Source organism: Falco rusticolus, chromosome 2 (assembly GCF_015220075.1).
Source record: "Falco rusticolus isolate bFalRus1 chromosome 2, bFalRus1.pri, whole genome shotgun sequence".
NCBI classification, from domain to species: Eukaryota; Metazoa; Chordata; class Aves; order Falconiformes; family Falconidae; genus Falco; species Falco rusticolus.
The window spans coordinates 118801653-118825935 of record NC_051188.1 but is presented as its reverse complement, the minus strand read 5'-3'; the positions used below and the strand labels follow the sequence as shown (position 1 = coordinate 118825935).

Below are 24283 nucleotides of genomic sequence, written 5' to 3'. Positions count from 1 at the left end.
CCACACTCATGCATGAACACACACGTATATACAAGTTAATGCAAATAGTTTGCACTTAAAGTGTAAGTAAAGTATTATCCCTAATAAGTTAACTAATTCAGTTGTAACAGAAAGTAAGCTTTTAGAACTAGTAGAATTCAAACTTCTCTGCTTTGCTTTCTCAGATGAGGAGGAAAACAAGTGATCTTGCTTTTTCAATTCCCAGTTAATTTCTCACCTTTACACCAAACTTCACCAAGTTGCTTATGGAGCAAAGACATTTTCTCTGCAAATGCAGTGGAAGTTGCTATTTTCAGGTAACTTAGTTCTAAATGTAATACATGTTCTTGGTCCTTTGAAGACCTGCCTCTTCAGTATTTGAACTTTGTTTACAGTTTTCACATCAAACATTTGCAATTTATTTTAATTTAATATAAATTGAGTTATGTATTATAACAGTGGAATTGAACATTGGTTTGTAATAATTTAAAGGTGAATTACAATTAGGTGTTTTTTTAATTAAAATACATTTAGCACCGATAACATCTGATTGAAATTCGGATATGCTGTCTTTGTTCAGAAAGGATTCATTTGTAATGGTATCTATTTCTGTTAAGCTGAATATATTTTCTCAGACAACTTCAGTACCCATTATCCAAAGTTTCTATTTGTAATAACAGATGCCTTGAGCAGTATCTTCCACCATTAGGGAGTGCAGAGTAGCTCACTAGCTGACACTATGGATGTTTTTTTTTTTGGTGGGAGCTAGATCCGACTGTATCTTCTAGGAGATACACATCACACATCAACAGATACCTGTCTGTTTACACGAACGCATAGTTAACATAAAAAAAAAATGTGGAATGATTATTTTAAAATTAATGTTGCAAACTTTCCTCTTGACCACTTGATGTGTAATTGTGACTTTAATGATTGAGGGGGGACTCTGCAACTTCCAGGAATTAATCTAGCACCACTGGGGTCCAGAAACCAAAAAGTAAACCCAAGTTGTTTACTTAGATGCTGAATGTATTAGATGAAGAAAGAGTAAGGGGCGGGGTGGGGGGGTTGGGGGGGGAAGAATCGGTAAATATGTCATGGCAGCTCCGTGGGCTAACATGGGTAAAGAATTCTAACCCCCACCCTACCAAAATATTAATAGCATCTGGGCAGAGTCGGAGAGCTTGATAACAGGTATTGACTCTGCAGCTGCACGCAGTGTTTCTGCAGCAGGGGGACTGTGTGGCAGCACCTGTGACCATGATGGAATGCAGAGCTGGACCTCAGGTAGTAGAAGGGTTGTGCTTCAGAAGCGGAGAGTGTGCCTGAGGCTGGTGGCATAGTTATACAAACTACTCATATATTGCAGTTGTGCCCCTGCCCCCCATCCCTGAAGGAGGAGTTACACACTTTGAGAAGTGTTTTTATTGCCTTCTTTTCCCAGTGCAAGCATAGGTTTCATGATCCTGTCCTTGTCCTGGATTTCCATATTCTTTCGTATCAGTGTATAGGGCATTCAAAGTCTCAACAGTTATTGCGGTCTTGTATAACTAAATATAAAAACATAAGATTAGAAAGCTAAATAGAAATTAGAAGAAAACTGAAGCAAAGGTCAAAATGCTATTGTAGGTCACATGTTTAGAACAGTCAATTTTTAAAAAGCAAGAAAAAAGGAAAACCTTCCTTAAAAATTTGAAATGGGAAAATTACTGAGTATTACCGATTCATTTTCTTAAGTAGAGAACAAACCAAAGTAAGATGAATCACTTATCCTGAAAGGGTCATAATTTTCATTTTCACATGCATTTGGTACAAGATCAGTAAGAAAATAAACTAGTTGCATATTTAGGGAACTTTTCTGATGCAAACTGTTTATTGCTGAAGCAGTCATGTTTTATGAAGCTGCCCTAAAACAATTAGCTCTTGTTTAGCCTAAGTGTTTAAGCAGAATGCTTTACTAATGTGGCTGATTTTATAGTTACTGCGTTTCCATAGGATTGAACCATTCTTGTTCTAACTTGCTTCCCCCCCCCCCCCCCGCCATGTGAAATGTTGAGGCTTTTTTCCCTTTCAGAAAATAAGTATTTGAGCCAATGTTTTCCCAGGAGAATTGGTATCTTTGAGGGTGTTCTGTCTGAGATGTCTCAGAGAGCGTGTGCTTAGCAGTGTTTTCCTGCCAGGTTACACTAAAATGGGCTACTGGTCAGGCTAAAAAATCTGGATATAAAATTCACTTTGGTCTGAATTTAGGGTTGGTGTGAGCTTGTGCAATTCCACCGAGGCTGCTGAACTGAATTTGGCAGCGTTGGTCACGGGGATTGTGGCAAAACCAGCTAGGAGCAGCGCGTGTTTAAAATATTGCTGTAACTACATCACTAACACTTGATCGGAAGAATGAGACACCCTCACTTCTTTTTGTTTTTTATTTATGGGGGAGGGGTTGGGTTCTGTCTCTGCAATTAAAGCTCACCTTTTTCCCCTTGGCTTTGGAGAGTTGGTGGGATGGATCGACTTAGTGAAATAATCCCACCAACAGTCCATATTTAGATGACAGGCCACTCTTTTTCTTGGAACAGTTTTATACTTGGGAACTTCAAGAAAATTGTATCTTCACAACCAGAAGCATTTCTGCTAGTGCTGAACCAAAGTAATGTTGCTGCCAAGCAGTCTGCTTTCATGGCAGCTCTAGCCAAGCATAGGAGGAGTGGAGAGGCAGGTGCGCTATCTTAGCCTGAGCACTCCAAATTTGTATAAGGTAAGGTGCAGGATATTCATCCTTTGCAAGGTGCATGTGTATTATTCACTGTCTGCAAAATAAATTCTGTTAGTTTCCCAGGTACTTCTCCTCTCACACCCTCAAAAGTGACAGGGGCAACTAACTGTAGTGTCATTTGCCCACCCCCTGTCCAAAAAGGGGCTATGTTGTTACCCGGGAGCTGTGCCCCGTTAGGTGTAATCACTGTCATGCTGAGTTCAGTAAGAACTTTGCTATTGACTTCAGTGGAAATAAATTCTGACTTGTAAGAAAATGTTCATGAATCTCATTGAGGATTCATTAGGGATCATCTCTATTTCACCAATATAATGATACTGGTGATTGATGTGAATTTTGCTGTTGTACAAATGTGAGTGAAAGTATAAGCATGGATGCAGTAATCTTAGAATAAAGGTACAGTATGCCACTGCAACTTTTTTCAGCTACAGAGACCAAAAAAAAGCAGTAAAATCTCTTTCACAAGGGTGTGCTTGTATTTCTGTAAATTTAGGGGCTTTTCCCATTCAAGGTATGCCGGTGACATTAACTGGTGTAGAACTGAAGCGCACTCACATGAATCACTTGCTAGATGTAGACTCGTGTCCTGGTGCCACAGTACTTGTACTGATTGTGTTCTGATACAGCTGAAATGACTTATTTTCTGAGGTAGACAAGCTCATAGGATAATGCATAAATTATACCCTGGTGGTGCTAGGAGTGATCCTGGAGTGAGTTTGTAGTAAAATGTGTCCCAATCACTGAATGAACTTCTAGAAATAAGACTGCAGTGCTGTATCTGGTACTCAAATATATTTGGAGGGATGGGTGAAAATATGTTCCAACTCTGTACTTACATTTTAGCAAGCAAATGGAAGGTTAGCACTTCCTTCTAGGATTCTGGTAAAGGCTGGAAATTGAGCCGGATGGAACAGAGAAAAAAAAACCCAGCTGGCTGGTGCTGCAGTTTTTACCATTAACTTGCTTCATGATCTCAGGCAGATTGCTTCCTCTTTCGTTCTCTTTCTCCATTTACAAACTTGGGATGGTGATGGCTTCTTCCTTTGTAAAGTGTTGTGCAATCTCTGGTGGAAAAACTTCATACTGAGTAGCAGGGCAGAAAGTTGAGAAGAGTTATCCAGATATAATTATTACTATTTTTTTAATTACTGTGTGTTGACTCATAGAGTAAAATAACAGTTACATTAATTGTGGTGGTACAATACTTGGGGGAAATTCTACACTGAGGCTTAGTTCTGTTTCATGTTGGGGAAGATCTAGAAGGGATGCCTGCTTCTTTGGAGAAATGGGCTTCAGGTTGACTTCTAAAATTTCATCCTACCAGAGTCCCAAAACAATTCATTTTCTAAACAGGTATATAAACAAAGTTTTAGAGTGTGTACTGTAGAACACAGGTGGTGGTGTCATTTGTTACATATTTTGTTAAAACAGCACATTATTAGGGTGTAATAACACTTTGCTCTCCTATTATATACTTTTACAGGGATCAACTAACTACATTTTACAAACATTTCAGAACCAGTGTTAACACCCCCATTTTGCAGTTAGCAGAGTAGACCCAGGGATGTTCAGGTAAGAGCAAATGGTTGGTGGCAGAGCCAAGTACAGAACTCCTGAACTTTCTGCAAGTTTCTACCTCACTGTTAAATTTGTTACACTACTTATCTCTTTGTTGCTACAACATCTGCCCTATATATGTGCACATATTACTTTTCTGTGTTGGTATGTGAAAAAAATGATGGTGAACTGTCATCTATCGATTTGAGGCTTACAGGTTAAATATTTGTGGACTTACTGAATCTGTTGGTCAAGTTCAATTCAGAATTCCTCTTCTGCATTTAAGAGCTTGTGCTGCATGATAGAAATATAAACTTTGTAGGTCAGAGCTTTTGGACCTGGTGTTTTGTTCTTCCAACCCAGGGTCTCTTCTTAATTCAGTGCAGTATGAATATTGCTCTTGTTCTTCTTACTTGTCTGAAAGTGACTTTTGTAAGGATGCATAAGCGTGTTCTGTTTGTTGTCCAAGATGTGTGAAAATGATAGAAACGTGTTTATGCTGGTTCCAGGCATGAGCTAAAATGTCCTACTCCTCAAAAGGGGTTTTTAGGCCAGGCTTGATCTGTACTTATGTATTTCAGAGTGTTCAGTTCAGCTCTCTGTCCTGAGCTGCTGGCTCTAAGGTTCGGCCCAGGTGGTCTGGAAGGAAGTCAGCATTGTGGCAGTGTGGGGTTTTGTGGGGCGCTTTGTAGTTCAGGTCCTAGATTTAAACTTGCGGTTTCATAGTAGGTCAGTAACAAGGAAGCCTAATGACTGTCTTTTAAAGCAGTTTAGACTGAGAATCCATGGATCTTGTGCTTTCTTTTCTTAGGCTAGTACTGTTCAGACCTGTGGACTTCTGTGCCAGCCTGGGGTTTTAAACATGTTCCACTTTCTCAGTTGGTACACAGTCTTGAGCATACCAGAACTCAATTTCATAGAAAATTCTTAATACCTTGTTCACCTTCTGATTTAAAATCCAGCCATCTGTGTGCTATATCGTGAAATAAAATGATAGAAAGCTAAGAAGATAATCGGTAAAAATCTGTAGATACCAAGGGAGTTATCCCCCATCCTTGCTCTACAGTTCCAACCAGCACTGTCAGTTTTTTGGGTTTTTTTTAACTGTTGACCTTTTTTTAAAATCCTGCCAAACTTGCTTCTTTTGGACTGACTTTTTCCTGTGTTGGTCTTATCTTTAAGACAAGGGCCATGTGGGATTTTCATCTGAGGGAGATGGAAAAGAGTTACTAGAATAAAAATATTTGTCTTCAAGGAAAAAAACACCTGAAAACCAATTTCTAAATAAACCAACAAAACAACAAATGGGGACCCAGCCTGTAGATCTTAAAGAACTTGGCCTGAAGAATGCTGGTCCTGCTTGCTTTTTCAGAATTGTGCTTCAGTTGTGGAGAGGACAAAGATCTTTATATACTTGGATTATTTTAGGGCCCAGTCCTGCGTTGTGTCTGTCATAGCAGTCTCCCTGAGCTACTGCAGTGGCAGGATTGAAGCCCTACATGCAGCTAATCTTACAGGGACCTGATCCTGCTCTGAGACATTTTGGCACAGATACTTGGGCACGTGCATGGTTCTGGGTAAGCTGTTGTGGCTTGGCATCGATGAAACAGTTGGTGAAGATGGATCTGATTGTGGATTCTGGTTTATGAAGCAGTGAGGTTCCTCTTGGAAATCTGATAAGACTTGTTACATACAGAAGTTTGTAAATTCTGTAACTGGAGTGATTTTTTTAATGTGTTTCTCAAGAAATGGAGACAGTTACATTCAGAACTTCCCTCTCTTTAAAGTGTAAGGCTAAACAGTTGACAGCAAAAGGACGTCAATGTGGGTATAGATAAAATAAAAACAGAAGGGGTAAGTGGCCCAGTAGTGGGGTGGTCTTGGTTATTTTTTAAATTACGCCTTCCTCCAGTTAATACATGAACAAAGTAATTTATTCTAATGGCTTGGAAAGTTCCCTCAACAAAAGTTTGCAGAAGTCAAATAATGTTTTTGAGGAAAAATAAATGTTCTGAGGAAAAAGTGAAACAAACCTTACTTTGACAGCTAGGGAGTAGTGTTTCAGATGGGAACCAGGCTGAAGCCATGCCATGATGCTTCCTTGACCAGATGCTCCTGACTCCTTGGAGAACTCACAACTTCAAGCACAGCTCATAATGCTGGTCAGTTTTTGCTGCTGGTGTGCAGAATGCTGTGGGCAACAGCAAGAACTGAAAATCATCAGGTACTTTTCAGTCTGCTGCTACTTGGGAGTTCTGTGATTATCAGGTCCAGCTAAGTTGCAGTCACCAAGAAGAGGACTTCTGGTCAGGGTACGAGAAGTCTCTGTGCTGCCGCTGGTTTCAAACCATCCTGAAGAGTAGGTTAGTAGCTCAACTCCCTGGTACTGCAGCTGGACTGCTGTGGGAGTGTAGGCAAGCAGAAAGTTAGCACAGGGACCTTCTGGCTGCATTGGTAATACTGCAGAATGTAGGACTAGTAGAGAAATAAAATGGGAATTAGAGGATATGGCAGGGTATGACTCACATCAAAGTGGAATTTCTTGTAGGGTCCTAGTTTTTTCCTCTCATGCTTTACGGTATTTGTGAGGCCTGCAGTAGGTGTTAGATTTCATCCGTTCTGGTGCTAGAGCATGCTATTTCTTTTTCTCTGTAGCCAGAATCTTACTTTTAGATACATGTCTGCAGTTACAGTGAGACTGACTTAACATCATGGTACACCAGAACAGGGAAAAGGCTGAACCAAACAGCTCGTGACGAGGCCATGCCTATATTCCCAATACCCGGAGTGAGGTGAGAGCATAGTGGTACGTGGGCTGTCCTTGCAAGGTGTTAGCTGTATGTTGGGCAGGGTATGCCCTGCAGTTGTGATTCCCTGATCATCCAGATTGAAGGCTTCTCTTCCCTGCCTGTTTGTCTGTCTGGGTTTCCTGTAGTGGAGATGGAAATGGGTAAGAACAACGGTGAGGAACAGTTTAGTATCTTCCAGACAATCAGGATGAAGGCACAACTCAGTCTGGGAGGTCTCCTCAGTATTGGAGCTGAGGTGTGATCAGAAGTTGTCACAGACACCTCTGAACTTTGGCTTCTAAGTTAACTGTATGGCTGCTAGAGGACTACAGGAGTATATAGGAGGAGATAACGCAGGGGAGGAACGGGACAGCTATTGGAGACAACCCCACTTATGAAGTGGCCAGGGAAGCTTGTGAGATTGTAAAACTTCTTATTCAAGAACACAGAATTTCTGTGCCAGCTTGATTCATTGCCTGCCATTTTGTCATTGTTCACTGTTTAGCAAAAATACATTCTGCTTATGGATGAAAGAGGACATTCCTTGTGTTATTTCCTTTGGCTGTGGATCTGTAATTATTGTTCTTGAGTTTATTTATGAGCTACTAAGGCCTTTATTAGAGATGGCTTGCTTGTGAGATCAGGAAGAGCTGTTCCTGTTTTGAGTCTGTTGACAAGTTTTCATTTACCAGAAGGAGGTTCCAAGGAGTTAAGTTTGCTACAGTTGGCATCGAGTACACAGCACGGTAGATCTCCACCAGGTTCAGTGAAGCAGTTCTGGTTGATGGTGGGGAAGAAGTGCTCCCTAGCAGTTCTTGCATTTCTGTGCATCTGTAACAAATCACTTAGCTCGGAGAATAGAAAGGAGCAGGTTCATTGAGGCTGTTGGTACAGTTCATGGAGTCACATCATCTGCACCCTCTGTGCTTTTTCATTTTAGAGATCTGGAGCAGCAGAAATTTTGCTTAAATAAGAGAACCTCATCTAATCTCTCTTCTTTTATTTGCAGCTACTGTTGTCTTTTGCACCTCCACAAAGTAGGTGTGACATGTTACCTGTCTGAGGGGACTAGACAGACATGTAAGACGTGAGAACAGAGATCCATGAATCTTCAGCTGCATGTTACTGTGTTGAAGAAAAAGTTCTTCCGTTGAACTGTGTCATTCTTCTTTGGAGAACTTCACTCATTAAGTGCCATGTATGATGGGGATGAGGAGGAACATAAAATAGAAAGTCAAATTGCAGTTAAAAAGTAATCATGAAGAATGAGATCTTTTGGAAGAACTGGGCACGTGTTATCACCATATTAAAAGTTAAGCACATGTTTAATCCCTTATAAGACTGAAATTATTTGGTTTCAAAATTGCACCTGACTGCAAGGATTGTCAACCTAAATTTGTATTATTTCTACATGGAATCTATTTCAAATATGTGAAATTTACTACTAGTGACAAATATTTGATCACAGTGTTACTTTAAACTTAGATGGATCAGCTTCCAAAATTTAGGATTCTTGACAGGTGCTTAAATACTTAAAACACCCTCCGTAAGATTATTAAATCCAGCAGTTCAACTATGTAAACAAAGCTAGGAATAATGAACCAGAAGAATACTCTGAACAGCATACCCTTTCCATAGACATGTCTCTCTTTATTTTAGCATTCACCATGTTGAAACAGAAGGAAAGTAACTCCTGAATGTTATTTTAACTGGCTAGCTTGCTGCTGAAACAAGCTTTCAGGGAAATCCATGGAGTCCCACAAGGTGGCAGGAGCTAACTGTTCTATGCTGGAGTTGTGATCTGAAGGAAAGTGAAAGTAATAAACTGATTTTGCTAGTTGCACATGTTCAAATCATGAGCAAGTTAGACCAGAATTTCCAAAACCTACCTTGTATAGGTGTTCCTTGGACTTCTGAATAATTCAGGCCAACGAACGAGATTCTATCCTCAAGAGTCGTACTTCAAAAGAGAAATTTCAAGCATTCTTACTTTGTCAACAAAAGGGATCTTTATTTTCACTTTGTGGTGGCAATTTGCTTGTAATGTGCCTCCTTGCTGTGAATGGAGAGCAAGGATGAAGCCACGCGGGGACTTGCTAGCATATGAGGTTCACAGTTTAACGACTTGGCAGCGAGCATCTCTTAACTTGAAAACTCCCCCTGATGTTGCGGGAATGCTGATCGGGAGGTGGGACACAGCAGCTGGGGCTGGGGGGCTGCGGAAGTGAAGGAGCTCTCTGCTGCTGCAGTGAGGCCGTAGGGATGTTTTTCTTTGGAAATGCTGAAGACTCAAAATGGCATTAAAAGTATCCAAGTTTGGGGATTATTGGAAGTAATCAAAACAGCTCATCATAACTAGGGACATGGTATTGGCTAGTATATAGAGCACGAGGCTGAAATTTATTTCTTTCTCTTCCCAACACCCTGATCTTTCTTGAGGCTGTTGAAGCTCTTGTTTCACTTTCTTGCTTTTGTTCCCACTTACCTGCTGATGGTCAGCGCTCTCCTGAAACATCGCGTCATCAGGAGGTAAAGCACTGCAGAAGAGCAAGGGGGATCATCAAGGATGTCTCATCAAAGGCATGATTTGAGACCTGTTGTTACATGTTCATGCTTGCTTAGCCTTGCACTTCGAGTTCGAAGTCTCTCATTTTTGTAAAATCTCTTGGGCCTACCTTAGAAGAAATCTGTGGACTAGGGTTTTAGTTGGCAGAAGTAACAGCAGACAAAACAGTAGTAAGATAAAGTGGTTGGTCCTGATTCGGTGGACCACAAGTGTTGCTTTTGAGACTTGTGAAGCTCTTGATTTGTGTTAAGAGATTTTATTTTAGATCAGTAAATGTCTGTTTTTATTTTTTTGAATGAGAGGATGGATCAGTGTATTAGCCAAGTATCTTCAGGAATTTGGACAACCCTGTTTATGTGAACAGACAATGCAATTCAGTAAGACTTAAGGTGAAATTGTGAATAGGTAGCTTTCTTAACCAGTAGACGGATATTAAGAGTAAAAATAAGTCAACTCTTACATGAAATTTCAGTTTTCCCATCCCATTTAGTGTCAATTGCTTTTTGTTATGCTGTAGAAAAAGAATGTAAGTATTTGTGACGGGGATGTCTGGAATAGCCACGTGAGGTAATTGAGTGAAAATTCTTCAATGCCTACATATGAAATAGCGGTGTTTCGTTTTCTAGCAGCAATAGAAGCAACTTACGAACATTTAAAACCAATTCTGTAGTGACATACAGACCTGTTGCACTAGTGTGCATCATCCAGCAAAATACCTCTGCCTTGTTTTGCTGACAGGGTTGACAGGATGTAGAGATTTGTGTTTTCAGCAGCTGCCATAAAGTAGCAGCATATACCATTGTCTTGCCAAAATACGGGAACTTCAGAAGTATAAAAAAAAGAAATTGTATACCTTTCAGAAGTATAAAAAAAATTTCTTTTTATACTCCTGTTTGCAGGAATGCGTGAAATTTAGGAAAATCTTTGTTGTTGGGGCTGACCTACATAATATGGGTGGATGCAGTCACATGATACTTACAATTTCAAAGTAAAAATTCTGTGATTTCCAGTGGTTACACTTTTCACTTGCCTCTAATGTGAGAAGAATTTTAGTTCTTACATCAACATCCTAAAGTCATGATTAGGAAAGTAAATAATTAAGCAAGGGCTCAGCATTTGATGAGTACACAGCTGAAATCTGGTTTATGCATGATTTGAGCATGATTTACATGGTTGTGTACCAATAGCATTGGACTGACTGTCAGTATTTAAATGACCATCAGTGTGAATGATTAAGCAGTTGGTGCTTGCTGAAACAAACTTAGCTATATCTGTCATTCTTCTGTTTGAAATTTTCAGTCGTGCGAGTGAGATAGACGCCTTGTGCCCACTGTAACTCAGAAGCAACGGGTCACTTACATTGACTTGAAATACTCAAAAAAACCCCACATACCTCTATGTAATTATGATGAAAGAAATAAGTTTTAAACTTTAAGATGGGAGATCATATATTGCCAAGATACCTGTGTTCAAATGTGTTTTTAAGGTCCACGTGCTTACAGCATACAGGAACTACACTTAATGTGGCTTGCAGAGTTTGCTACCTTGCTACAGTATTTTGAACCACGCAGTGGTAAAGTTTGATTCTTAAGTTTCTTTATGCATAAAAGGTCAGTGATCATGATCATACCAGGGGTAGAAAGAGTAGTGCAAGCAACTTGCTTTAATTTGGCCACAGAGTCAATATAGAAAAAGGCTCCCAAGTGTGTAGTGAAGTGTCTTACTGGGCAGAGTGGTGGCTTTCCAGGGAATGGTGGACAGTGGGTGGTGTTTCTCAGCAATGATAAATAAATGATCATGGGAGATTTCTGCTTTGTGGTGTACTTAAAATTATTACAGTGGACTGGGAGGGCCTAGTAAAGATTACTGAGTAGTTTGGCAGTTGATGGCATTTGCTGTATAACTCCAAATTGATCCCAATATTACTAGAGGAAATAGAGGTGGGAGGTGGTGAAGGGGACTGCAGAGGACATGTGCCTCTCCAATGTAAATTTCTTCCAGGAAACCCAGGGTCTTCCCTTCCTATCTGCCAAACCCTGTCTTAAATGTCTCAACTAATTCTGTTGATTCTAGTTAATTCAGGGACAATTGGAGTTGCCCCATCCACCAGATCCCCTACGGAGGTGCTGAGTGCTTTCTCTTTTCCATGACCTCCCTGGGAACGCAGGGCATCACTGGCTGCTGGTAAATGCCCAACTTACTTAAAGAGTCCAGCCAGACAAATAGGCAAATATATACTGCCTGTTTACTAACAAAAGTAAGTGTTTTCTGCATCCCTCCCAAGTCTGATCTGCAGCTGGATTTGAGGGCTTTTGAGATCTAGAGAGTTGTCTGTGCAGCCTGCAGGTTTGTAAAAGAAAAACAGAAAGATTTTTTTACTACCAACTTTTTAGAAGCACCTTGTTGCAATAGCATTTAAAAATGCAACCTATTAATAAAATCTGGCATAATCTAAAACCTCAAGGGTATGTCTACGTTGTAGACTGCTGTGTTTTGTATTATCTGAGTGTGCTTTCAGTAGGGTAGAACAAGTATCAGAAGTGGTTTGGCAGTGATAGCATGGAGCTCTGTGCACACTAATTTAACTTGCATTGAGTTAAGGGCAAATTAGCTCATGCAGAGCTGGGCTGGCCTGCTGTAGTTGGAGTCCTTGTACTCAATTAGTTGGTTTGAATCAGGTTTCTGTGTGTTAGGAGCGTAGGGCTGCTGAAACCATCTGGAGTCTTTGGGGTCAGTCACTGACAGTTGGTGCTGTATGCCATGAGGGCACGTCTTGGACATTCCTTCAAGATGCAAAATCTGATTAGTCCGCAGTAATAACTCTTCCTACACTAGCAGGTTGCAAATCCTGTTTATGGATTTCTTTTATAGCACTGGATGTTGAAAACAGTACTTTCTCTTGGGAAGCTATTATTCAATTAACTTGGTATTTATTTTGATACTTAAGTTTTGTTGTTGAAAGTGAAAACCAGTTGGGGAAAAGATCTGTTTATTAAAGGGCTAGTTCATGGGTTTTGTAGGAGTGGGGGAGGCAGGGGAGGATGAGTGTATTGCCTTTGGTTCTCAGGGTGGAATTTTTGCCCTGCTCCTTTGCCTTTCCTTAAAGAAGCCGTAATTGAAAACTAGAGTCCTTGGGAATGTATATGGAATAGAGAAGTAAGTCAGCACTGAGGCCAAGTTACCTGTGTTTATCTAAAGTATTTGGTGTGTGACAGTTGATTTAGTATCTATTTAGTATCTATTGCTTAAATAGATCAAACTGGTCTTCTAGTGACTTCAAGCAAGGCAGGTAAGTCCAAATTAAAGGAAACTGCAAATGTGATGACTGACTAGTTAATGCTCCGACTACTGTACCGAGCCTTGTGCTCTTGTACCAGCACAGTCCTTCAAGGCCATTTTTAACATTCTTCCCCATCCTTCCTCCACTCTCTTACAAAAAAAGTAGAATTTGGGGAAAAAAAAAATCAATACAGCGTTTAGTGTGCTGAAGACTTAAATTAAGTGCCCATTGACAGGGAATTATTATGTCTGTGTGGTTTATATACTGCTTTGGGGTACGCAGTGATGCAGTTAAGTTCACAACCCACATCTACACCCAAGTCAGAAGATAAAATTATAGTAGTTGAGTTGCTTTGACAAAAAGTGATTGTTGGAGAAGATGTTGAACTTCTCCAGGTTGGTTGTTACAGCAGCCTCTTGCGTCTAGAGGAGTGCACTTGCCCTTTCTCAGGACTTCCCAGCACCAAAGCTGGCCGTTGCTTGTGCTTTTCTTCCTCCTCCTGGGCTGTACCAGCCAGGGTCCCAGAGAGCAGCAGTGGTGGTTGGCTCGGTGAGAGACACAGGGGTGCAACTAATGACTTGTCTAAAGTTCAACAGCAGCAGCTGGAAGTTTTACTGTCTCCCATGGGCCATTGTACCTTTCTGTGGCAGTTCAAAATGCATTGGTAGCAAAAGTAGCAGTGGGTCAGCCCTGCAGCTGCCGCATTTCAGAGTGAGGTTTTCACGTAAATAGCTGTTACTGTGAACCTTGTGTTACTGGTGAGCCAGTGTTGTTACATCTGGCTTGTTTGTTGCTCTTCTGCATAGACCGAGGACAGTTTTGATCTATAAAGCATTGCATCCTTTGGTAACAGGTGACCTATCCTAAACTTCTTCCTGTCAATTAGAAACAAAACAAACCCCCCAAAAAAGCTGCTCGTATATTACAGAAGGGCCAATATATTAATGCTGTTACTGTGTTTATATTTATACAGGCAGGTAGCTAACATGTAGGTTGGGATCTGTGCCTTGCATTTGTGCTGGAGTGGCAGGAACAGACCCGCCCTCTTCTGTGGTGTCCCACAGATGTGTTTCAGACTTCAATGCAAGAAACCCATATGATTTTCCTTAATGAAGAGGCTTGCTGTATTTATATGTGCATCAATCAGTACTTTGCATAGAGCATTGACTTTTGGTGGCTGAACCTAGAATATTAAAAAAAAAAAAGTTTGGTTTGGGGGGTTTTGGGGGGCTGTTCATGTTTGAAGTGTGAATTTTGAATGTTGGTAATCTGTTTTGTGTTCTTTTCTAGTGAAGTGTTGCATAATAGAAACTTTTTTTAGCTTTACAGTCCCACACACACACTGGGGAGAAAACCACAGACCAGAGAACAAAAAACATCATTTTTTTAATTATTATTATTGAATGAGAAAAATGACTCATTTAGTTCTGGATAGTATGCTGACAAAACATAGAGAAACTCTTAGAGAAAACCATGTCATAGCCACTGATTCACACATCTGGCTTTGGCATCAGGTTTTTGGCTAAGAGTGGACAGCATCACAGGACATTATGGCGAATGTTTTGCTCTGGTGTATGAAACCCTGAGCAACACTTATTACTGAAGATGAAATGATAAGGTGTTTTTTTTTTTTTTTAAGCGAGTTTGCAATTAGCCAAGGCTAATTAATGGTTTTGCAGAAGCACCTTGAGTTTAATTTTGTTTGCAATCATTCAGAGGAATTAGTTGTTGGTAAAACAAAAGAACAGCTAAAGGTTGGGTGACATCTCATAAATCCATGGGGAGGGTGGAAAATTTACTTTATTTGCTGGATTTGCATGTTGGGTACTGTATTTACACAGAGCTTTCTTGCTGGCATAACCCACCCCTCTCACGTTCCCAGGGAGGAGTCCTCTGTCCTTGCTGATGGCTGCAATGGCCTTGGCTGGGCCCAGCCACCCTCCTAGCAGCCCTGCTTCCCGGGGGTGGCTGTGCCAGGCCCAGCTGCTGCCAGAGCCCCGGTGTGTGCTGGTGTACCCCTGCGGCAGGGAGGGTGGGCTACCGCGACCCCTCTGCCAGCGAGCGAGGGCGGGAGGGGAGCCTGCAGAGGTGGGAGAGCAGCTATAGCTTAAACCACTGTAAGCACAGCGAAAGGTCAGTCTGGGTTTGTTCTTAAGTTAAACTGAACGAAAACTATTCACTTTTCCAGAAAGCATGTTTAAGGAGGGAAGTAAAACCTGGATGTGCCAAGAATGGGATGGCAGCCCACCTGTAGGGACCTGACCTCTCTGTGCTCACTCCCTCTCTCGCTTGATGCTGCCACAGAGACTGATCTCCACTCCTACCGGGGCTGGCACAGTTGCCAGCTGTCCACAGATGTGGACAAAACACTTCAAGTCACTTGCCTGTTTTCTATATCTTGCGTACTTTGTTCCCCAGCTTCTTCCAGTGCCTACAGAAATCTTGTCAGGCTTTTGGCCCTTAAATCTAAAAGGAACGAATCGGAGATTACACTCTAAAACAGAGCTAAACTTCAGGATTTTGACAAACATGATAACTGGTGGGACCAAGTTCCAAAAATCTAAGCTCTAGTTCTGGTGCTAAAGTCTTACGTTGCACTTGATTACTATCTTAATAATTAATATTCAGATAAGTGCTGAACTTGGGCTTTCTAATGTGCAAGCTAATACTGTAACTTGAAAAAATCACAAGTGTATCCTGAGTGCAGAACTCAGGCTGCCATAGTGGTTGTCCAGCACTTCATTAAAACAAATGAAATTTGAAAGATTTATTTTTGTATGTGTCAAGTTTTGAATTCAGTACTTGGTGAATGACATGTGAAGCTGGAGGAATTTTATTTTTTTTTTCTGAAGAGAAGGTGACACTGTTGGCCTAAACACTGAAGGATTCTGTAAAAACAATTATGCATACTCTAAAGGAAATCATTTAGATAAATAGTTGTGTGTAGTGGCTGTTTCTAATTGAGCTTGATGTTTTATCACAGTTTTCCATTTAGGAGGGAGGATAGGAACCATAAAACTTGATGCAAATTAGCAGAGTGAAATAGCTTTCTTTGCAACTGCTCTTTGAACCTTCGCATCTCTTTTAAGAATATGCTTACAGAATATTGCAGCAGTACCTCTAGGAAGAAAACTGGGTTGTTAGAAAAACCAGAAACGTGTCTTTCTAATAAATTGTTTCTGATAGAACTAGAAAATAAAGAAGATTATACTAATGCAGTTTTCTTTTTAAAAGTCTGTTTTGCATTTTAATCTCATGGAGAACAGCTCTTGTTGTTCTTAAAGCAAAAATCAGACAAAATCCTCCTAATTTTAATAAATGCTGATATTGGAAATGTGTGTGTGCGGGGGGGGGGTTGTGCTACATGCAATGTATGATCTGCACGTTGTGAGAAGTAACTTCTGCATCTCTAAACTTGCCACTGTCTTGTTCTGGTAATAAAGCTAAAAAGGGGGCAAAGGTGTTAGGATTTTATTCTGCCGCATTGTATGTAGTATCTGAATGCCTTCCACCTATAGCAGAGGAGAGCTGGGATTTAACTTCTCAGGATAACAGTGTGGGGGAGGGCTAAGAAGGGACAGCATGCTGCTTGTTGGTAGGATTTTTGGCTTGGGTATTTTATGTGTTATTTATGTATGACATTTGTACCTGAAGTTGTTCTGACACTTGCGATGTGTGGGTGTGTGTAGTAGGTAGCGGGGCAGTGGCTTTCTGGTGGTGGAAATCTGCAGCTGCATGTATGCAGTTAATACTACATAGCTCAGAAGGCTTTTGTGTGTACATGTGCATATATGAAAACATTTGATCCAACCTCTAAGAAGTGCTGAGATCGAGGAATCATTAAAATGATGATTCTGCGATTTCTGAATACACAGATTGTTGATGGTGTTTCCTGGAATGTTTTATGATTGAATTTATCTTTTTCAGTGTTGTATTAACTGTGTGGTATTGCAGAGTTATATAAGCGTTGGATTGGGAGATTGTATCCATTTTGAGCCGAGTAGTGACTTTGTTTAGATTTAGTGATTAATATTTTATTTCTTTGTGGGATAGGAATAAAATACGGAGCTTCACTGGAGATGATAATTTATTGACATTGCTGCAAACTCCGTATGTATACGTGAGCACAGTTCTTTTGTGCATTTTGCAGGAGGCAAGATTACACTAGTAGACTGGTACTGCAGATTTGATTGGGGAATTGTTCGGATGTCTTCACTGACAGTCACTTCCAGGTTAAGTTTTGGACCATTTTAAATGTCCTCTCAGAATGTTTCCTTGACTGTTTGCTGTTAACATTTCCTTGCCGGTTAGCAGGAGAAAGCTTTCAGCCATGCAAGATTCATCAGTGTTACTTTTTCCCTTTGTATCTTCTTTCACCAGGTTTTCCTCATCTTGGTCACTTTCAAACAAATTTTAATGCTCATAAACTACCAGACTAACAAGCCAGGAAAAGTCGTCATGTCAGTTCAGGAGAAGATAGGTAATACTGATGGAGTGAGTAAATTTGTGATCAGACTGTCTCCAGGTTGGCTTATTTTAGATAAATATAGAGACAATTTGGTACCTAATCTCCATTTGCCTTCAATATAAGAGATGAGAGGTCAGAAATAGTCATGTATAAATGAATTTTGACAACTGTAGTTTAAGCAATACAAAATTTTCAAGTTAATGTTAAAACAGTGCAGAACAACTACTTGATTGAAAGTGCCTGGACTTCTAAGTGTATGTGAATGAGTTTAAAGTGCAGGAGTGCATACACCTGTAGGTGCTTGCTCCTTCCTACTTCATGCCTTCTTTCAGAGGTGGGTTTTTATCTTGTCTAGTAGCTAAAGGATGATTATACGTTAGATGATCCCTGTTCATGACCATGTTTTTTTCCCTGCAAGAAAAAAGCTGACACAACTTAAAGTAGTGGGTTTTCAACATTTTTTTTTTATTATTATTACTTCAAAAACACTAAAAAAATGTCCTATAGATGCCTGAAGAATGAATGTAAGCCTACCAACAATGGGCTGATCTTCTTAGTTACTTCTGGAGACCCATAGGAAGTAATGCCAGCAGTGTAAAAACTGCTGATTGAACACTGTATCTATACGGAAATTGGAGACCTCTGGGCAGGGTAATAACACTAGCCAGCAAAGAGAGTGACAGAAATCTAACTGTTTGGTAGCGTTAAGTACAAGCTGTTTCACTTTGAGAACAGTGGTTGCCTAAGAAGGACTTTCACGGTCCTGCCCCTGAAATCGTACAAATGATAAACTTTGATTTGAAGATGTACTTGTTATTTTGATGACCTCAGTCAAGGAAACTTAGAAGAGGCAAAGAAGCAGAGAGTAATTACTTGAAGTACAAGTAGATGCTACTCTAGTTTCTCAGGGAAGTTGCTTGCGTAGAAAGGCAAGGTTAAAGAAATGGAGCTTTTTGTACTGAAAACAATGCAGTACTTTAACTGGTGTCTCTCCAGTTTTCCTTGTACGACCTGTTTTATCTTAAGGATGAAGCCTTTTCAATAGTAAGACTGAAGTGGACTGATAGAGGAGGGTCTTTCAGAACACTTATAAAATTGTTTGCAAAATAAGTAATAGCAAGTTATTTAAAAACATGTATGAGAATGTTTTAGGTCGTTACTAAGTCAAGATAGACTGAAGTTAAAGATGTGCCTTTGTTGTTAGAGATGTGCATTGCAGATGTTAAAGATGGACCTTAAGTGATTTGTACGTCAACCTCATAAACTGGTTAATGATTTTTATTTGCTAAGAATACTCTTGGTTTTTTTAAAGTGCTTCTGGTGTTTTCTAGGTTTCTGGAATGAATTGTCCTTGGCTGTCACGTCAAGCGTGCCAGAGTTTGCTGCTCTTTATCTAATGAACTACTGTGACTGGTGTACATACGTACTTGAACTGAAGAAGTAGAAAGGAGGCTAGAACGCTGTAGCAACAGTATACCTGGCTGGTATTTGTGAGAAATGAGAAATGCCCTTTCAAAACTCGAGTATCAGTTTGAATAGCAGGGGAAAGCCAGTACTCAGCGCTGTAGAATCTCTCTTCTAGAAAGCAGGTAGGAAACAGCTTCTCTGAAATGCACAGAATTATCCTGGGATTGGAGGTGTGCTTGTCAGCTCATTTCTCTCTGGTGTGGTGGACTCATTTATCCAGCAGTATTTATATTAGAAAAGGTTTGTGATTATTTGCTGTTTCTCTTAAGTTGAGCTCTTACCTGTATTTTAACCTTGACTGCTGCTGGTCCACACAGCAGCACCAGCACAATATCCCATGCAGGTTTTGTGGATTCTTGGTTTTAATATTCACTAAATCTGTTCAGCTGAGTGTATGAATGACATTCCTAGTTCTGATATAGTTCTGGCTTTAAACTATATGTTTTGTTGGTAAGGAAGCAGCTGTATGTCACTTCAGTGCTGATAGTTTCCCCAAAAATAATGAGTAAGTTCTCCTGGGAGTGAAACTAGAGTGTCTCAGTATACGAACGAAAAGGATAAAGCTGCCAAACTACACCGGCTGTAGTGCAGAAATGGCATTGACGTTAAGGTGGATGGGGTCTGGCATGTTGCTGCTTATATGCTGTCTGGCCTAGCCTGCATGCTGAGATTTAGGCTGCCTTTAGTCTCCTTGTGGCACTGCTGATGTTGCTGCAGCACCTGCAGATAGGCTGCAATGAGGCTTTGCATCCATTCAGTCAGCTGACTACTCCATCAGAGTAGCTGTAGATACGGATGTATGTCTCCATCTCCATTAAACTTGCAAACCGAGAAGTTAAGTGTAGCTGCAGTCACCAAAGGTAGGCTGTGAGCTGGGAAGGCTGAAGATGAAGGCATGGGTCTGTCTGTCCACTTTTGGAAGTGAAGGCCATCGGGCTCTGCAGAGGTAGGGCGAGAGGTCTCCCTGTGTCTCAGCTCAGCCTGGGTTTGACTGCAGGCTGAGCACAGGATGCTCAGCTTTGAAACAGTGGCAAAAAGTGAACAAGGCACAGTGAATTTCAAAGGAGTCATTTTGAACTTTGTTAAAAACTGCTGGGTTTCATAATCTTCTGGAATGGAATCTCCCACGTGTGAGTTAAAGACATGCTATAGGTTCCTATATTGAGCGGACAAGAGAAAATACATGAAAGAAGTGATAAAGTTAAAACTGGTTGGCCACCTTGCTTCTCTTTTCCCTTCTGTCAGTACCAGTGTAGAGGACATCCGAAAGGATTTTCAAAGAGTAAGAACTTGAGTTAAATTGATTTACTGTTCTGGTTTAGTTTGGTCTGGTCTTGTGTCCCCTCTGTACCCACCAGTGCAAAATACCTGCAGATCTTGCTGTGCAGAGCTAGTGAGGCAAAACATTCAGGCTTGAAAGAGAGCAAGACAAGTGTCTAAGTAGGAATACTGTCCATTTTTATCTCCAGGGTCTCATTTAGGAAAACCATAAATGGATAGGGATTGTCTGCTTTTGGCAGAGAGGTGGAGTTCTGATCCTGGCAGTGTGAGTGTCAGGAAGATCCATTGATACGCTCTTTCCCCTTAAAGGTTTTAATTCTCCTTTTGAAAGAAAGAATGGCTGAGGGCTCCCATGGCAGTCAGTCCACTTTGCCTTGTATCTTTTTGCCTTTACCTGGACACTTCACATTCTAAGCTTATATTTATCTCGAATGTTACGTATCATTCTGTTTTACGTGCATTTTTGTAATGCCATCCTAATGGTACAAACAAACCTCACTCCTGAGGAACGCGGGGACAGCACAGCAAGCGGCAGATGCAGCCCAGCTCTCGCGGAGGCCAGGAGGGCAGGCCGGGGCACAGACTCTGCTTGCCAGAGCAGAATCGGCCCTCCCGGGAAGGGGGGCCTTGGGGGGAGGAGGTTTGTACGGAGTGGGAGGTGCTCTTACCAGGTTAAAGCCCATTTGGTGGCTGTTTGAATTTGAGCCTGAAAAGCCTGCAGGTCTTGAAGCTGTGTGCCTAAAGAATCCCCGCACCCCGTTTTGTGGTTGGGGGGGGGGGTGGGGGGTGTCCGTTCTTTTGTATAACTTCATCAAAAGAAGTTAGTTACACACAAAACATGGCAGTTCAATCCTGTAGAAGATACCACCACCATCTGTTGTTTTTAACAGGCAGTAAGACTTTCCTCCAGCTGCGCGAGCCGGGAGCGTTGGCCCCCTCCTGCAGGAACGTGCCTTTCCAGCCCGGCTCACGCGTGCCAGCGGGCTCGGCCCTGGCCCGGCCCGGCCCGTGGAGCGGGGAGGCATCGCGGGGCACGGGGAGCCGGGGGGGCGGGCTGCTGCGCGGGGCGGGCTGCTGCGCGGGGCGGGCTGCTGCGCGGGGCGGGCTGCTGCGCGGGGCGGGCTGCTGCGCGGGGCGGGCTGCTGCGCGGGGCGCCACGGCCGCTGACGTCGGGGCGCGCACTGGGCGCCCGTGCGGGCGGGCAGCGTTGCGCCGCGCGGCTGTGTGCGCGCTGCCGTGCGATGGCCGCGCTGCGGCGGCCGGTCCCGCTGCCCGGCCCGGCGCGCGGTGCGGGGCTTTGCTCCACTTTCCCTCGCGCCGCGCCCCCGCTCCGCCCCGGCCGTGCTCCCCGCGCCGCTGAGATCAGCTTCCTGCTTCTCGTTTTCCTCGAAACGCTGTTACTCCTCCCCTGAAAGAGTTATTTTCAACGGTCTGGAGTTAATTTTTATGGGTGGCTGCAGGCTCTTTTTCTGACAGGCGAACACGCCAAGCTGGAAAAGCGGTATCATGGTGATTTTGTTCTGTTGCAGCGAACCAGAGCTGTAGGCAGAATGGTAGACTGCTGCACCGAAAACATTTCTGTGCCAGCTCTGTGACCGTGGAAGGCGAAGGAGGTGAGTGCCGGTTCTACATCGCGTAGGTCCGGGGAGTTGTTGGATGTGGAACCAAGAGCCACAAGCTGCCCAGGCTCAGTAACAAGAAATGAGCAATTACATTGTTACGCTCTCTGATCAGATGCTTTTGCTCCTACTAATGCTGTAATGGAGTATACTCAGGAAATGATGGATTTTGCTGTAGCAAAGAACTGTAGTCAATGAAAGTTTACAGTGTGTAAACTCGTTTTTCTTTCATTGAAAATTGTAGATAGGTATGGCAGAAATACAGCCAAAAGGACAGATGATAAAGGTAGCATTTACTCCAAACGATTTATGACAGAAAAAACACTAAGATAGGTGGTTTCAGAACTTTTAGATAGATTAAATAATACCAGAAAGAGACTTTATACTGATTTAGTCATAACTGTGTATCTATAATAATGTGTTGTTTATGAGGGAATGACATGATTTTATAATTTGTGGAAACAAAATTATAGACAGGAAAAACAAAAAGGGGGAAAAAATACTTTTACAGTTGCCAAGCATCCCTCAGGATGGAAGCCACGCTGGCTGAGAAAAAGCAGATTGTTTGGAACAATATCTTAGTTGCAACAAATGGGCAACTTGTACAGGAACATACCTTCTTAGGTTGTTGCAAATTTTAGGTTGTGTTTTTTTTTTTAAATTATTTTTCTTTATGGAGTGAAGAGTGTAAATGCCACAGGTTCATTAACTAACTTTCAGCTTTTTTAACAGGTGAGCATCATTCTCTGTATACCTTTTAATGGAACTCTAAAATCATTAATCCATAACTGGTGGCAGGTTGCTGCTTACTTCATATTCTATCCTTCTTTTGCTGCCTTCTCATTACTGCCTGTTAACAGTCAAATTAATGGGACATTAATGGAACAACTTTGTTCATTCCGACTGGGGTGCCCTAAGTGGTTTTACAGAGGACTTTTCATCAGAAGCCACTCAGAATGTGTTGCTGTGCTGGGCCAGCCAAGTGCTGGATGCTGCAGCCACAGCTACAGGGCACTGCCACAGGTCTGAGCTACTCCCCAGGTGGCAAGGGACAGTAGGAAGAAATCAAGGACCTGGTTCAGGATCATGGGAGATGTGATATACCCCAGGCTCTGAGGCCTGACCAGAATTGCTTGTGATCCAGACCAGAGTGCACACTTTGGGTAGCTGTTTTCAATGATGCTGAGCTGAATTTATTAGTTCTGCTATAAAGCGGAACAAATACAGTCTTTGATTAGTTGTGGGAGTGGGGGATACTTGCTTTACAGTGAGGTTCCCCAGTAGCTGTGCTGAAAGCCGTTCTGGGGAAACTTTGATTTCAAAGTTTGATCGCTTTCTTAGAAGATGAGAGAGGTACAGTAAACTAGAAACTGGGGTTTGGTTTTGGGAGTGACTGGCTTTCCTTTTTTTCTTGGTGGAAATCAGCACCGCTGTTTTCAGTTGCGGGGCAGGTAGGAGTGTATTTTCTTAAGAATGTGTTGTATTACTGAGCCACATTTACTGCTTGTAATTGAACAGCTTTGTAGATAAATGTATAAGGTCAAAAGAAAAACAACAAACCACTTTTATTGTCCAGTTTGTGGCCTCCACTGGGCTAGTGGTGGAAGTGTTGTATAGGAAGTAATAATAAAACTTCCAGTCATGTATGGTCCTGCATCTTTTGTATTTGGTTGCAGATGCTGGGTATACTACACTGCATAGTTTTGCCTCCATGCAGTTTGTAAATTCATTGTTGCTAAATCTACTTCTTGATATAGACTTGTGCTCAGGGAATTAACCCTGGGTTATGTCATTTTTCTGAGGGATAAAACCATGGGTAAAGACATCTTATGTACTGTTTGTATGAATATGTTAGAAAGATGATGCATACTCATTTGCCTCAGTGTGTTGGTTCTAAAGATAATTCTAAATGCTAACCTTTCCACAAGAAATGCATGGGAAGTGTGCTTATCCTGTAGATGCAAATATATTTCACATGTGGGCCCAAGTACTCAACTCTTACTTGCCAAAGTTACTACCTTTTTACTTGCATTCTACCAGTACAGAAACTCTGCAACACTGAGAACACAGGCATGATGTTAAGCATCAAGCCCAACATCTGCTAGACTTCTGTGCTGTTTTACTCATCTTGTACTTATTTTCAAAATTTTCATTCTGATTGATAGGAGGCTGCTGTAAAAAGATCCAACCTGTGTTGGCAGAGTCAAGTGTTCCTACCAGTGGCTCTAAATGTTGTGCTTGTAACTGATTTGCAGCCTTGCTGACAGCTAGGGTCAAAGCATTTGCTACTTCTCTGTCTTATTTTGACAACCTGGGCTTCTGTTAACTTGTGGAAATTTGTTAATTTATTTCATAGTGCAGTGAAGGAGGAATGGGAAGCTCTGTCTGCACGTTGGATCCTTCCTTGTTGGAGAGGTCACAAGGGTGTTAATAAAGTGCTCTGCATTTGTAGGCATGAAGAGCAGAGTGAAGGGTATGTCTCCCGGAGCCTGTCTTCACCTTCA

General features: G+C 41.7%; 1 protein-coding gene across 16 annotated transcripts in view; it reads left to right on the top strand.

Annotated features, from left to right (window-relative positions):
* Positions 1-24283, top strand: part of BBX (BBX high mobility group box domain containing) — a 145779-nt gene that overhangs the window by 12885 nt on the left and 108611 nt on the right. For 4 of the 16 annotated variants that reach the window (XM_037378242.1, XM_037378238.1, XM_037378240.1 and 1 more), the window contains exon 3: positions 21690-21773. The exons of 11 other annotated variants lie outside the window; for them this stretch is intronic. The gene's annotated coding sequence lies outside the window, so the exon portion shown is untranslated. Of the gene's footprint in view, positions 1-4235; positions 4325-21689; positions 21774-24283 lie in introns of all 16 variants that reach the window. One more of the 16 variants, XM_037378246.1, reaches the window with a different exon arrangement.